The following is a 16312-nucleotide window of genomic DNA, read 5'->3' as shown; positions in this document are numbered from 1 at the left end:
ATAGCTACAAGACCAACGAGGAGAACGAGGTCGATATCTGTCGGGAGGACATCATCATCATTAATTATTATATTTATATCTACAAACAATTACACCTTATCTGACACATATATATATATATTACTTAAAAACTATTTCCGTAATAAGCTTATAAGGCACCACCTTATAAAGTAAAATTGCTAATATTTTATTTGATATTAAATAAATACAAATAAATATTAAAAATAGTTACTGTACAAATCGTGACCGCGTGAGATGGTGGCAAGAATGCTAGCAGCATTTCCCCTTTGAATCGCAATTCTGATTCTCTGGGCGAAAAATGGACCAGCCCTCCTGTCACCAGTATAGGCTATTTATTTTGATATTGGATGGGATAATTCAGTTTAAAGTTATATTTTTAGTATTCAATTGTATATTATATTTTCAGGGATTGTGTCTGATCAATATTATAGAAGCTTGAAGTTTTCTCGATAGGAAAAAAATCACGAAACCTTTCGTTTCATACATAATAATATAACTATTACCTTTCGTTTCATACACAATAGTAAAAATATTTACTGGTGGTAGGGCTTTGTGCAAGCTCGTCTGGGTAGGTACCACCTACTCATCAGATATTCTACCGCAAAACAGCAGTACTTGGTATTGTTATGTTCCGGTTTGAAGGGTGAGTGAGCCAGTGTAATTACAGGCACAAGGGATATAACATCTTAGTTTCCAAGGTTGGTGGCGCATTGGCTATGTAAGCGATGGTTGACATTTCTTACAATGCCATTGTCTAAGGGCGTTTGGTGACCACTTACCATCAGGTGGCCCATATGCTCGTCCGCCTTCCTATTCTATAAAATAATAATAATAATAATATCAGCCTTTTGCCGTCCTCTGCTGGACGAAAGCCTCCCCTATAGAACGCCAACCATCCCGATCTTGGGCAGTCCGCATCCATCCCGTACCTACCACCTTTTTGATACGCACGTACTCGTAATGTTATGGGTTATTGAGATAAAAGCTCGGTGATTTATAATTATATTTAAGAAAAATCCAGATCTGATTGTGGGGATTTTTTGTAAAACACTTTCGTTTTATTTTTATAATAATAAGAAGCTTTTGGCGTTTATTAAATTACCTTTCTTCGGAAAACCTTTTAAGTCAGTCGCTGTTGAGATGAAAGGACTGCGGACAAAAAATTGCGCTTTATATTTACCTATATTATATAAATTATTATTTATTGTAGCTTAAATAACTACAATAATCTTCAGAATAATTTGTAAAATATGCGCGACGCAAAAATAAATAGTTTATATGACAATAAATATTTATACAAAAACATTTCTGCCGTTTGATTTGAATTTGTATCCTGTTAGATCAAACTCGAAACTCACTCGTGAAATGTCCAAAAGTGTCATGTCATGTCTGTTTGTCCTGAGTCTGGGTGTAATTATCTGAATAAGTATGTATTTATAAAAGAAAAGTAGTATATGTAGTATATCAGTTGCCTGGTTTCCATAACACAAGCTTTGTACAAGCTTAATTTGGGATCAGATGGCCGTGTGTGAAAAATGTCCTAGGATATTATTAAAATACGGGCAATTTTCACAAAAAATTAAAAAAATATACACCTTAACCTTTCTCAAATATCACTTCGTCCATTGGTGAAAATTGTATGAAAATCCGTTCTATAGTTTATCGCGTTTATACAGACAAACAGACAAACGCGGCGGGGTACTTTGTTTTATAATATGTAGTAATATTAATAAATGAGGTGAAGTTTTTGTTATTTAGCTTAACTGAAATACAACTAAACCAAAATACATAAAACTGAATACCAGAATATTCAACGCGTTTAAGAGAAGGTATATAATATTCCACATTGGAGCAGTGTGGTGGAATAAGCTCCTCTCTCCCCTTCTCTCTCTCCATTTTTGAGAAGATTTAGTCTCAAAAAGGGAGAGGAGGCCTTAGCCCAGCAGTAGGTCATTTATAGGCTGTTACTAATATGTAATATAATAATAATAATGATGATAATATAATTGTTATTAATATAATTTCGAACTTTAATTCCTCAAAATTTTCGCAGAACTAAAAGAAATACCTATCGAAGAGCGCACTTACTTGCCAAAAATTAAAAACAATAAACAATTCTTACACAATCTTTCAATAATTAACAACTATTTACCCAATTTATTGGCAAGTAATTGTACTCTCCGAGACACAAATGATTTGATTTATGCAGCAGCTAAAACACTAATAGTTAATAATAAGCAATCTCCTTACTTACTAAGAGAAGTAATAAAATCATATACAGACCCTCCATGGAAGAAGAGGATAAAAATTAAAATTGAACATATGAGGAAACCGTAACCGTACCGTAACCGTAACAGCCTGTGAATGTCCCACTGCTGGGCTAAAGGCCTCCTCTCCTCTTTTTGAGGAGAAGGTTTAGAGCTTATTCCACCACGCTGCTCCAATGCGGGTTGGTAGAATTCACATGTGGCAGAACTTCAGTGAAATTAGACACATGCAGGTTTCCTCACGATGTTTTCCTTCACCGTAAAGCACGAGATGAATTATAATCACAAATTAAGCACATGAAAATTCAGTGGTGCTTGCCCGGGTTTGAACCCACGATCATCGGTTAAGATTCACGCGTTCTTACCACAGGGCCATCTCGGCTTGTATGAGGAAAGAATTAGGTCAAATGGTAGAAATATCGAGAGGAGTTAACTCTCGAAAAATGATAAAAATCAAAGCCAAACTTTATAAAAATATAATACAGAACATAAATGTACAAAAAACAAAAAACATAAGCACTAGCAGGCAGGATAAAAAGATATGAAGATATAAACAATAAGAAACAACAGAATAAAATGTTCATTGAAAACGAGCATAAACTATACAAAAGTTTAGATAGTAAAAAAAGTAAGCTGTACCGAGGAATTTTGGAATAACATTTTATCGCAACCGGTCGCATACAACCATGGCGCAAAATGGATATCTGAAATAGAACAAGTCAATAGTAACTTAAACACGAGCCTCACTCTTGAAGAAATAACTGTAGAACATATAAAAAAAATCTGTTAGTAAATTACTTAATTGGAAAGCACCAGGGCACGAAAAAATTCAAAATTATTACATAAAATATCTCACTAATATACATAACTACCTGGCACTGTTATTTACCAAGCTTTTGAAAAACGAAGAACCTCTAGAAGACTGGCTCACAACTGGAAAGGTCATTTTAATACCAAAAAATAATGACACCGAAGACCCAAAAAATTGGCGTCCTATCGCATGTCTACCTAGCATGTATAAGCTTTTCACATCGATACTATCCGATCAACTGTACACTCATTGTCAAGTAAACAATATTATGGCCCCAGAACAAAGGGGATGTCGACGAGGAGCCCGCGGATGCAAAGACCATTTGATGGTAAATAAAGCTATCCTAGAAAATGCACATAAGAAACAAAAAAATTTAAGCATGAGCTGGATCGACTATAGTAAAGCGTTCGATAGTATATCCCACGAGTGGCTGTTGCGTGTACTTGACATTTATAAATGCCCACATCTAATAAAATGTTTTCTTGAAAGAGCAATGCTTAAATGGAAAGTCATAATGACGGTTAAGGGCTCTAGAGAATCTTATACTACTGAACCGATTTACATACGACGGGGCATCTTTCAGGGAGATTCCTTGTCTCCATTGTTGTTCTGCTTAGCTCTTACCCCATTTTCTACATTACTAAGTAAATATGAAACGAAAGGATATAAACTACAGGATCAAGTGTGGATTAATCACCTAATATACATGGACGATATTAAAGTTTATGCAAACAATAGAAATAGCTTAAAAATTTTACTAAATAGTCTTGAAATATTTACGGAAGATATAGGCATGACTTTTGGTTTAGATTAACAGCTGGACACAGAAACTACACTGATGGTAACGAGCATGTGCTACTGAACGGAGATACTTTTAAGCAGTTAAAATTTAATTAAAAATTATAAGCATTTAGGTATTAATGAATCCGGAAAAATTATTCATAGTGATGTTAGAGATCAATTAACTAAAGAGTATTTCAGGAGAATAAAAAAACTAACAAACTCTTTCTTAAATGGGCGCAACCCAATAAAGGGGATAAATACATACGCCATTCAGTTTTGTTGTATTCTTTTGGTGTAATCAACTACAACATAAGTCATCTTAAACGGATTGATATTAGAACACGAAAACTGTTAGCAATTAAAAAGGCCCACCAACAAAAAGCAGACGTTGATAGATTGTACTTACCAGTTATTAAAGGGGTAGAGGACTAATTAATGTAGAATACTTGTATAAAGCCCATATTCTAAAACTTAAGCAATATTTAGAATAAAAAATGATTATATGATTAAATGATACCTAATTGAAGCAATAGTACAGCAAGACCAAAGAAGAGAAAAATATTCCATATTTACAGAAGCAAAAGAGATAGAGAAAGATTTAAAGTTACCAAACGGCAAAGACACAATCACAGAAATAAAAAAGAACATAATTAAAAAGCAAAACGAATCCTGGAGAAACAAGAACCTACATGGCCAATTTCCTAAAAAGGTCTTTCACCTAGCCAATGTGGACACAGAACTGACGTTTAAGTGGCTGAAGAAACGACCTATTTCAGCTTTATTGGAATCATCTTTATTTGCAATACAAGACCAAGCGGTACTTACACGTCAGCACGAACGCGACATATTGAAACGAAGCGTCGACGGAAAATGCCGCTTGTGCGTATCTAAAGATGAAACTGTTCAACACCTTCTCGCAGGATGCGAAAAACTAGCTGGAACATATTATGTTAAAAGACATAACAATTTACAGTATATATTCTGGTGTTTAGCAAGAAGAAGCAAAATAGAAGTTAATAAATTATGGTGGAAAGAAGAACTTAAACAACCCACTGTAAAGGAAAATAATATAGCCAAATTAATGTGGGAAATTCCCATACAAACCGATGTCACAATCACTCACAATAGACCGGACCTTATATACATAGATAAAATCAACAATAAAACTTACCTTATTGATGTTTCGTTACCATAATATTGGAGCAAAGGAAATAGAAAAAATCAGCAAATACCTTCCGCTGAAAGTCGAATTCTCTAGACTGTGGAAAAGCACAGTCACAACGATTCCGATAGTAGTGGGCGCCACAGAAGTAGTGACAAATAATCTAACGCGTTACTGCGACAAACTAGAGACACACGTTAATATCAACATCCTCCAAACACAAGCATCACTCCACTCAACCACAATAATAAGCAAAGTTCTTGGAGACACAATATTTGTAACAAGCACACAGACTAGTAACAGTGAGAACAAAAGTCTTACATCTAACAGCATTCAAGAACCACACTGAAGCTGCTAATAGATTTTGTATAATTTACTCTAATACACTCACCTACAGACAATAATTATATCATACGTCCAAACTCTAGTTATTATACATCATTTTTACTCAGACAGACCTGTTTAATTATACATTATTGAAAATATAAGAGAAAAAAAAAACAATAAAAAAAAACAAAGAAAATAAAAAAAATGTACGTTTAAAAATAATAATAATATAAATAGTTAGGTAAGTTTCATGTTAATGTATATATATTACTTTTTTTGTCATTATTATATTAGTAAGTACATAATAGGGGGAAAAAGAAGAATACTTTATTTTTTAAGCATTAAAAAACAGATGGGGATGTAAATGCTCTTTTTCCCGGTGACCGGGACGGAGTATTTATTAAAGCCGACTCAAAAAAGTCGAGAAAGTACAAACGTGATGTACAAATATATAATAATAATATAATATTACATAATACATTAATTATTATTATTATATGGCAAATAATGTCTGTAGCTTGTATCTACATAAATCCTATATTTTATAGAAAACGTATTCTATTTTTAAATGTAATTCTTATTTACATTTTGTAATTTTAATTGGAAATAAGAAATCTTTTACTGTTATTTTTATTATTTATAAATAGAAATGTTGCTTTTCATTCAAGGGTTTTGCGCGGTTATTTTTATCATTCGTTGAAGTTAATTTTAACTTTTTATTACGAGGAATCTGGACTTAGTTTTATTAACTGTAAACAATATTTCAGCTGCCATCTTTAATTGCACTAGAATAACAATATAAATTATAAACTTTATCTAGGGGTGACTGCGCGTGAAATTATTACTAAAGGTATAATTTTAGTTGCCGGTATTAAGAAAATACAATTAAATAATTGGTATAGCCTAGTGGTTAGAACGCGTGAATCTTACCGACGAACGTAGGTTCAAACCCGGGCAAGCACCACTGAATTTTCATTTGCTTAATTTGAGTTATAATTCATTTCATCTCTTCATAATTCGTGCTTGACGGCGACGGAAAACATCGTGAGGAAACCGCATGTGGGTAATTTCACTGAAATTTTGCCACATGTGTATTCCACCAAGCCGCATTGGAGCAGCGTGGTGGAATAAGCTCCAAACCTTATCCTTAAAAAAGGAGAGGAGGCCTTAGCCCAGCAGCGGGACATTTACAGGCTGCTACTTTACTTTAGTTTTAAATAATTCATTTTCGTAACATTTTTTTTTCTTTTTATTGAATAGGTAGGCGGACGAGCATATAGACCACCAGACGAGCTTGCACAAAGCCCTACCAATATACTGGATATTACAATCAATTACCAGTATATTCCTTATAATCAACTCAATTGTTTGAATAAAATTATTATTATTGTATACTGAAGCTGGAAATAATCCTAAATTATATCTTTATAACTCATACTAATATTATAAATAGTAGAAGTGAAACAGCCTGTAAATGGCCCACTCCTGGGTTATGGCCTCTCCTTTTTGAGGAGGTTTGGAGCTTACCACGCTGCTCTGATGCGGGTTGGAACACGTGGCAGATTTTCATCAACCAAATGCAGCTTCACGATTCATTCACCACCAAATACATGATGTATATAAGTACAAATTAAGCACATGAAAATTTAATGGTGCTTACCCGGGTTTGAACTCGGATTCATTAGTTAAGATGAAGATAGATGGGTCATCACGACTCGTCAAAGAGTACTGTTTAATTACTTCAATCAACAGCCAATCGTTGTCCACTGCTGAACATAGGCCTCTCCCAAGGTGCGCCAAAGCTCCCTGTCCTCCGCCTTCCGCATCCAGTTGGTGCCCGCCACCTTCTTAAGGTCGTCGGTCCACCTGGCTGGAGGGCGCCCTACGCTGCGCTTGCCGATTCGCGGTCTCCACTCTAGGACTCGTCTGCTCCAACGGCCATCGGTCCTACGACATACGTGACCAGCCCACTGCCACTTCAGCCTGCTAATTTTGCAAGCTATGTCGGTGACTCCGGTTCTTTTCCGGATAATCTCATTTCTGATCTTATCCTTCAAAGATACTCCGAGCATAGCTCGCTCCATAGCACGCTGAGCGACTTTGAATTTGTGGACTAGTCCCGCAGTTAGTGTCCACGTTTCGGCACCGTATGTCATGGCAGGTAAGACGCATTGGTTGAAGACTTTCGTCTTCAAACATTGCGGTATAGACGACTTGAGGACTTGACGAAGGTTGCCAAATGCTGCCCTGCCTGCTGTTTAATTACTTATTAAAATGAATTTAATATTATTTTCACTACCTGTAACAGCCTGTGAATGTCCCACTGCTGGGCTAAGGCGTCTTCTCCCTTTTTGAAGAGAAGGTATAGAGCTTATTCCACCACGCTGCTGCAATGCGGGTTGCCATCCTGTATGTGTCTAATTTCATTGGAATGATATTTTCCTTCACTGTATAGCACGAGATGAATTATAACCACAAATTAAGCACATGAAAATTCAGTGGTGCTTGCCCCGGTTTGAACCCACGATCATCGGTTAAGATTCACGCGTTCTTACCACTGGGCCATCTTGGTAATATTTTCACTACCTAAATGTCGAAAATCTATATTCAAAACTCAATTATTTTAGTGAGCAGTTTAGTTAAAATAGATATACCCCATTCCAATCGAAGCAGAAGTAAATAAAACAAACCTTAGATTTACTATTACATGCGATTTGCTAATATAAATATTAATTAATATATCTTAGTTAATAATATAATCCTCCTTGAAGTCCTAGAAGTCGAGATGGCCTAGTGGTAAGAACGCGTGAATCTTAACCGATGACGTGGGTTCAAACCCGGGCAAGCACCTCTGAATTTACATGTGCTTAATTTCTGCTTATAATTCATCTCGTGCTTTTCGGTGAAGGAAAACATCGTGAGGAAACCTGCGTGTGTCTAATTTCATCGAAATTCTGCCACATGTGTATTCCACCAATCCGCACTGGATCAGCGTGGTGGAATAAGCTCCATACCTTCTCCTCAAAAAGGGAGAGGAGGCTGTTACTGTTACTAGTTAATAATACAACACAATTCCACTAGACTATTTATATCGACTTCTTAAATGATCAATTATAAATACTATATATTATTTAAGATCGTCACATATTTATCTTGCGTGAATTTAATGTCAAAGGTGTTTATTTTGCCTCAACTCCTGTGGCTATGACAGGTTATAAAGCAATTTTTTTTTAATAATATTGAGTTAAATTATTGCCTTTTTGCCGCTATGTATATTTTGTTTTTAATCAATTTTTTTTTTATTATTAATATATAGGCATATCATAATTCATGACATATATACTAATATTATAAATGGGAAAGTAACTCTGTCTGGCTGTTACGCTTTCAAAACTAAGCCACTGAACCGATTTTGATAAAATTTGGTATGAAGCAAGTTTGAACTCGTAAGACGGAAATAGGCTACGTATTACCTAACCTAATAACATTACCACTACTACGCGGATAATATTAGTTATATAAATAATCGTATTCTTGAATAACGAAATAGAATTTGCTACTAATGTTTCTTTATCACAAAACAGTACTGGAACAGAGAGGTGGAATAATCTTAAGATTAAGAAAAACTTCGTAATATTTTGTTGTGGTTGGCAGTTGAACTCACCCATCCTTTTTTTAACGCTGGAAAAACGCCTTACGGGAACAGTGGGGGTGGGGTATGTGGGCCCGCCGGTGTTCAAGGCGCCGATTGCACCCCAAACATCGGAATACCCACTAAAAAACCAGCGGTACCCTTTACATCTTAACGAGGAGCGCCACGGGATCGCTTGCGCATGCTACCGTGACGAATCCCACCCACCCTGGATGAGCCATTGGTAATACACACAAGTGAAATAACATTTTAAATACATTTGGTGCCTCCTTAAAGATGTTCGAGAGGTTTAATAATTATTCATTAAGCATTCCTTACAGCACTGCACCACCGACCTTGGGAACTAAGATGTTAAGTCCCTTGTGCCTGTAATTACACTGGCTCACCCTTCAAACCGTAACAATATAGGTCATACATTCATCTTGCTAAGATAACTATTTTTTCTCATATATAATACCCATGTATTATACATGCATTCATGCACACATTTTATTTAATCCGTCACACTAAAGTTCGTTGTTATAAAATCCAATTCAAAAGCTAATCACAAAAGGCAATTATTTTTATCAATAAACAGACAAAACAAACGATAGTTTTGTATATATTTAAACGGTTTTCGAACCTTGAACACAAAGATGTGAGCACATAACTTATTTATTTATTATGACACAGATAAGATAAGACTCATAGTTACACAGATAACACATAATGTTGACAGTTAAATTTACCACAAGAATCTAAACGATTTTTTGATGATAAAATAAGCACCAGATTTATTATTATTAAAAAATCGTAGATTTATATTAATAATAAGAATTTTGAAGTTTTTTTTTTAAGTCGACTTATATATAATACGATTTCATTACATTTAGTCCAGCTGTTCCACCACGATTAACAATTTATCATCCAAACACACAAACGTTTGCATATTTAATATTAGCAAAAATATAATAAACAAAAAAATAATTAAAATTAATATTTATGTACAGACATTTATAAAAAAAATGACATTAAATGACATTTATAAAATATAATTAAAATATTTATTAAGAAAAAAACTTTTACATATAGTTAAACTCAAATAGTACTCAAATGTTACGATGTGGATGAAGTCAGTTGCAGTAACCATACTGGTAATTTACTGGGCTTTGCAAGCTCGTTTGGGTAGGTACCACTCTCTCAGCTATTCTATCGCTAAACAGTGATACTTTGTTTAGTTTTGTTCCGGATTAAAGGGCGAGTGAGCCATTGTAATATAATTGAATGTGCACAAGTTACTTAAGATCTTATTTCGCAAGGTTGGTTGTACATTGGCGATGTATAGAATGCTTGTTATTCCTTAAAGCATCAACGTCTATGGATCGTTGTAACCACCAACAGGTTACCATCCTGTGGTCCAGCTACCAGACCGCCTCCCTATTTTTAAACGACCGATGAAAGTTAATATATTGCATGAAATATTATGTTAATTTTACATTAAATTAGACAACCTTACGTGGAATCCATATTAATAATGAATGAATGCTTAAAATCAAAACACTTACGGGATTGAATCGGAATTAATTCCCATAAGTGTCCCCCGCATGTAGTGCCGGCAGTGTATACCCGGCATAATATTTTATATCGAGGGGGGAAAGAGAAAATAAAATATTTTATTTAGCCAGCCACCGCCTTGCAATAAAAATCCCTACACAATGCTCATCGTAAAGTCTTAATGACTTATGGACCTACGTCCATCTTGAAGCGTCATTAACCCATTAAACATGGCCATATGGTTTAGACGTTATAATGAATTCTTTATTATTAACAAACGAAAAAAAACCAACGCACAACTCACAAGTTACAAAAATAGAACCTTTTAGCGTCAAAAATGTTTCCCTCACCCGTTACATATAAAAAAGTTCGCTTAAAATATCGTGAAGTACATTTAAATGTTTAATTCAATGAAATGATACATTATTTTATGTTTTTAATGTCCAATATTTAAGTCAAATGACAGCCATATTGTATTTATATTATTGTTTTTAAAAATCGAATAATCAAATATAGTTCAAGTGCAAAGGGATTTCGAAAAGCCTGTCAAGTTCAATTAAGATGACAATCTAAAATCATAAATTATTTGAGATTGGCAGAATGACATTACCCGCCAAATTAAGCGTCAAAAAAGCGCGTTCTTGATTCGTTAAATTAAAAAATACACCGTTCCATTTTACGCGTAATGAGAGCGTAATTCGATATTTTTGTCAGAGGTTTTTTGGTTTGTAAGTGGCCAGGATAATGAACTGAACGAGATACATGATGGAAACCCGTTGGTTGGAAAAGGACGTCGATATTGTGTACTTTCTCTTATAGATTTGCTGAAAGCTGTACGATAGAGCTCAGTTCAGCTTCAATTTTCAGTACTGTTCGGGTTGTTGTCGGGAGCAGACGTCCGTTTTTTCTTCCGTTCTGCAATTTTTCCGTAAATCCCTACTTGTGTTTTTTCGTTGAAAGGAGGTCGTGATGCTTGTCAAGGAAGATTTAAGAACTGATAAATTTTTGAAGGTTTACCTGAGGCCTAACTGATACAAGGAAAAAACAATACGTGTTTTGATTCGCGAAAATATTAAATTTTCGAACACTTGATTTGCAAAAGATCGTTGGTGTGTACATTTGTGTTCCAATTTTAAAATTATTTATTAATCGCTGTTGTGCTGTAAAAATTAAATTTAGTGTAATGCGTTGTGTGTGTATATTACAAATTTGAATTTCGAATATTCGGTGAGTGGCCGTTATTTTCTTTATTATTATTGTATTTACGAATGACAGATCAGTGTTTACGGTATTAATGGCAATCTGATATCGCTTTGTGAGCTATTTCACTCGCCGAAGGTTACGATAAGGCAAAGTAAACATATGTACCGTTTTACAGAAAACGTTTGCGATTGTCCGTTTTATTTTATTCGCGTTCTGTATAATTAAACAGTAGCGAGGCCGTATGTGCAAGATATTTAAAAATTTATATAATTCCGGGAGACAAAACCAGTTTTACAGATACCTACTCTATACGCAGAAACTACCAGGTTAGATTTTCATATTTGCATTGTGGACTGTGGTGATTTCTATCCTAGGTTTGTTATACACAAACAGATAGGCATTATAAGCCTAGGAATAAAATTCCATGATTTTAACGTCCATTTGTTGTAATAATAATATTATGATATAATGTATATGATAGAATACGATATAGGAATGAAGTTAATTAATTATTAAATGTGCTTTTAATATGTATAGATTTGATCGTTGTTAATTTATCTGAAAAAAGCTGAAAAACTGAAAAATACTATTTGTTTCAGCTCTCATTCCTCAATTAAATTACGTTAACGTTTTTATATATACATAGTAAACTATATATATCGTTTATTTTACAAGTTATTTTTAAATTAAAGATTTTATTTCTTAATTATTTTTTTCAGTTTAAGATTAATACGTCATGAAAGCATTACTGAGAGTCTAGGAATTAAAAATTATGTTTTACGAAAAAATAAACCACCAATAATTTATTTAATGGAATGAAAATAAAAAATAATTTAATAGCATCGTCCAATTGAGTCCTGTTTTAACTCAACCAGACAAATAACAGAAAAAACCTCATCAAAATAGATCTAGGCCAAGGAGAAGAATTATCAATATACACAAGAATTTTAGGGTTGGCATTAGCATTGTGAGGGGGTGTCGTTTGAAAGGCAACCAAGCCCTATAAAAACAACCCTTATCAACCTCAAAATCGAGATGCGAATTACTAATGCGTTCCCGAATTTTATATATAAAGACATTTTATATATATCCAAAATATTTCTAATTAACTCAAGAGGCTTGCGGCTTAGCAAGAGTTCAATCCGATCTATACAAATAAATAAAATTGAAGCATCTGTCTGTGTTTTCAAAATAACTGCGTCTATTTATGTTATGATAACAATTTGAAAATTCAGTGGTGCTTGCCCGGGTTTGAAACCACGATCCTCGGTTAAGATTTACGTGTTCTACCCACTAGGCCATCTCGGCTATTTGTGATTATAATTCATCTCGTGCTTGAAGGTGAAGGAAAACATCGTGAGGAAACCTGCATGTGTCTAATTTCATTGAAATTATGCCACATGTGTATTCTACCAACCCGCATTGGAGCAGCGTGGTGGAATAAGCTCCAAACCTTCTCCTCAAAAGGGAGAGGAGGCCTTAGCCTAGCAGTGGGACATTAACAGGCTGTTACTATAACAATTTACGAATTATTGCAACCAGTACAATCTATTATTTATTTATTTTACAGCTGTTACATATCGACCTAAATAATTTATATTATGTATAATTATTTTTAAGGCATTTCCTGTTTTGCATAACCATTCTGTGGAACCAGTTTAATGACATAGCTTCAAGAAAATAATGTACTCATTCCTTAAACAACGACTCACCAGCAACGCACCTGCAAGCCCTCGGCTGTTGCAGATGCACATCAGCGGTGGTAGTCACTTTCCATCAGGTGAGCTTCCTGCTCGTTTGCCTCTTTTAAATAAAAAAAAATTAGTTCAAATAGGTATTCTGTGCGTTAAAATGGAAGATTTTCGTCACGAACTGAATTCCCCGTTGGTGAAGACGCTTACATTGCATGCACCGCCAACCTTGGGAACTAAGATATTATGTCCCTTGTGCCTGGTTACACTGGCTCAGTCACCCTTCAAACTGAAACAAAACAATACCAAGTATTGCTGTTTAGCGGTAGAATATGTGATCAGTGGGTAGTATCTACCCAGGTGGGTTGCACAAATACCTACTACCAAGAAATACCATTATTTTACGCTGAAATCTTACTATTACAGAAATAATATCTTAGGTATTTCCGAATAAATAAGCTTTCTAATGCTAAAAGCATTATTAAAATCGTTTCAGTTATTTCAGAGTTTATCGATTACAAAATGCATAGATAAACTATCACTGAAAAAGCAGAGATGGTCCAGTGGTCAGAACGCGTTCATCTTAACCAATGATCGTGGGTTCAAACCTGGGCAAGCACCATTTAATTTTCATGTGCTTAATTTGGGTTTATAATTCATCTCGTGCAAAGCAAAGTCGCCATGCTGGGGATGGACGTTCGCTGCGACCTTAGTCCAAGGGATTACATCGAGGCTATTATAAAAACAGCTTCACGGAAACTCGGAGTTCTGAACAAGGTGCGGCGTTTTTTCACGCCACAACAACTGTGCCTGTTATACAAAACACAGGTACGGTCTTGCGTTGAATATTGCTCACACCTTTGGGATGGCTCCGCTAAGTACCTACTTGAGGCCTTGGACCGGTTGCAGCGACGTGCAGTACGCATTATTGGCGACGTAAAGGTCACAAACACCCTTGAACCTTTACAATTGCGTCGTGAGATAGCAGCACTGAGCGCTTTCTATCGACTGTATCACGGCGATTGCTCTGAGGAATTATTCTCTCTAATTCCTTCTTACTGTGACATCAATTCCATCGCGCACAAAGAAATTTGGCAACTTCTTTCTTTGTCGCACTACCAAAAAATGGAATTCCTTACCAGCTCACGTGTTCTCCTCCTCTTACAACCCGGGATCCTTCAAACGAGGCGTGAAGAGGCATCTTGCGGGCCGGCAAGACGGGGACGGCTAGTACAGAACATTCTTCCCGACTGTACTGGCCGTCGTCGCGTTTGGACTCTACTACCACTTACCATCAGGTGGAGTAGAGTCATTTGCCATCCCGGGCCATATAAAAAAAAAATGCTGACTTATTCTACCCAAAGCCGGGAAGGGGGTAGCTAGTTTTAAATAAAAACGAATGTTTGTATGTTTGTCCTCTATGCGTTTTCAAACCGTTCGTCCGATTGTGATGAAACTTTGGCGAGTTGTTCTGCGTACGTCCGAGAATGTTCCTAGCTAATAATAAACGAATATCTTTTTTTGTATGTCTGTCCATCAAGATAAATATACGTACATCCACATTCTATCGACGGGTAACTAATATAAACAAATAAGAACATGAGTATGTTTGTATGTTTGTTACACTTGAGTGACTTGACGGACGATCAACAAATTTATTATATACAATTATTAAATTGAAAATTATAATGCATTATCCGTTTACGCGTTACGGAGTAACGCATGAATGGATTGTGGTGAAACTTGGCATAGTTGTAGCCTTGTATACATCCATATACCATGTGGCAATATTATATATGACTTGAACCTTGAAAATTAGGGTTCAGTGAAAAAATATCTTTACAATTGTCATAAATGGATGAAGGTGTGTCGCACATTTAAAGTTTTTTAATTAATTAATTCAATGAATATTTTAAGTCACTATACACATGATGGTAACTTCAGCTTTCACGTTTTAAAACTGTAAGATCTATACGTAATAAATAATATATAAATTTTAAACCGGTTGGTGTGGTTGGTAGATACTCGCCTTTCACGCCGAAGGTTGTGGGTTCGATTCCCACCCAGGACTGACATTTGTGTGCATGAACATGACTGTTTGTTCTGAGTCTGGATGTAAGTATGTATTTATATGTAAATATGTATTTATGTATGTATTTATATGTAAGTATGTATTTACAAAAAAAAAGTTTCTATAGCACAAGCTCTGCTTAATTTGGGATCAAATGGCCAAAATGGGCCAAAATGGGTGTGAATAATGTCCTAGAATATTATTATAATAATAAATCAATGACCTATGTACAAGAATAAGTAACAACTCAAAAGCATGTAACTGACTTACTTAAAATCACACCTTCTTTAATTAATGTGAGTAGGATTTATTTTAACTAATTTTTGATTTTTAATAACATATCATTAATTTATTATGATTTGCCCCTTCAATATTAATTGCCATAGAATTCAATATGCCCCTGGGGCTTAATAGGTTCCGCTATAAGAAAGACGTAAGCGTGTATATTCTCGTACCCACTGTTAAAACGAGTTGCAACAGTTAATTGGAGGGGAAATAGTAATATTTACTAATATACCTTAGAACGCGATTCTATCGCTAATTTGATGAAAGAATTTTCCAGCAATTGTGACGTAGTGTTAGACTTTCCAGGGTTATTATAAAACTAATGACTTTACATAATAACACACCTTGGTATTGAAAAGCATCAGCAATGTTTTTCTGTATGAACTAACTTCCGTGAAATTTTGACAACCGATTTAGGGTGATATCAATTTATTTTTTTATACGAATTATTTATTTTAATTAATTAACTAGTTATAGCTATTATTATTTATTATTTTTAGGGAGAA

The 16312-nt window shown here is 34.9% G+C and overlaps 1 protein-coding gene across 1 annotated transcript in view; it reads left to right on the top strand.

Annotated features, from left to right (window-relative positions):
- Nucleotides 1-11441: 11441 nt before the first annotated feature.
- Nucleotides 11442-16312, top strand: part of LOC126779176 (diacylglycerol kinase 1) — a 127493-nt gene continuing 122622 nt past the window's right edge. Inside the window, exon 1 of the mRNA XM_050503070.1 lies at nucleotides 11442-11783. The gene's annotated coding sequence lies outside the window, so the exon portion shown is untranslated. The remainder of the gene's footprint in view (nucleotides 11784-16312) is intronic.

Source organism: Nymphalis io, chromosome 28 (genome assembly GCF_905147045.1).
Source record: "Nymphalis io chromosome 28, ilAglIoxx1.1, whole genome shotgun sequence".
NCBI lineage: Eukaryota > Metazoa > Arthropoda > Insecta > Lepidoptera > Nymphalidae > Nymphalis > Nymphalis io.
Note: the sequence above shows the minus strand (reverse complement) of the source record. Positions and strands in the feature narration are given on the sequence as shown.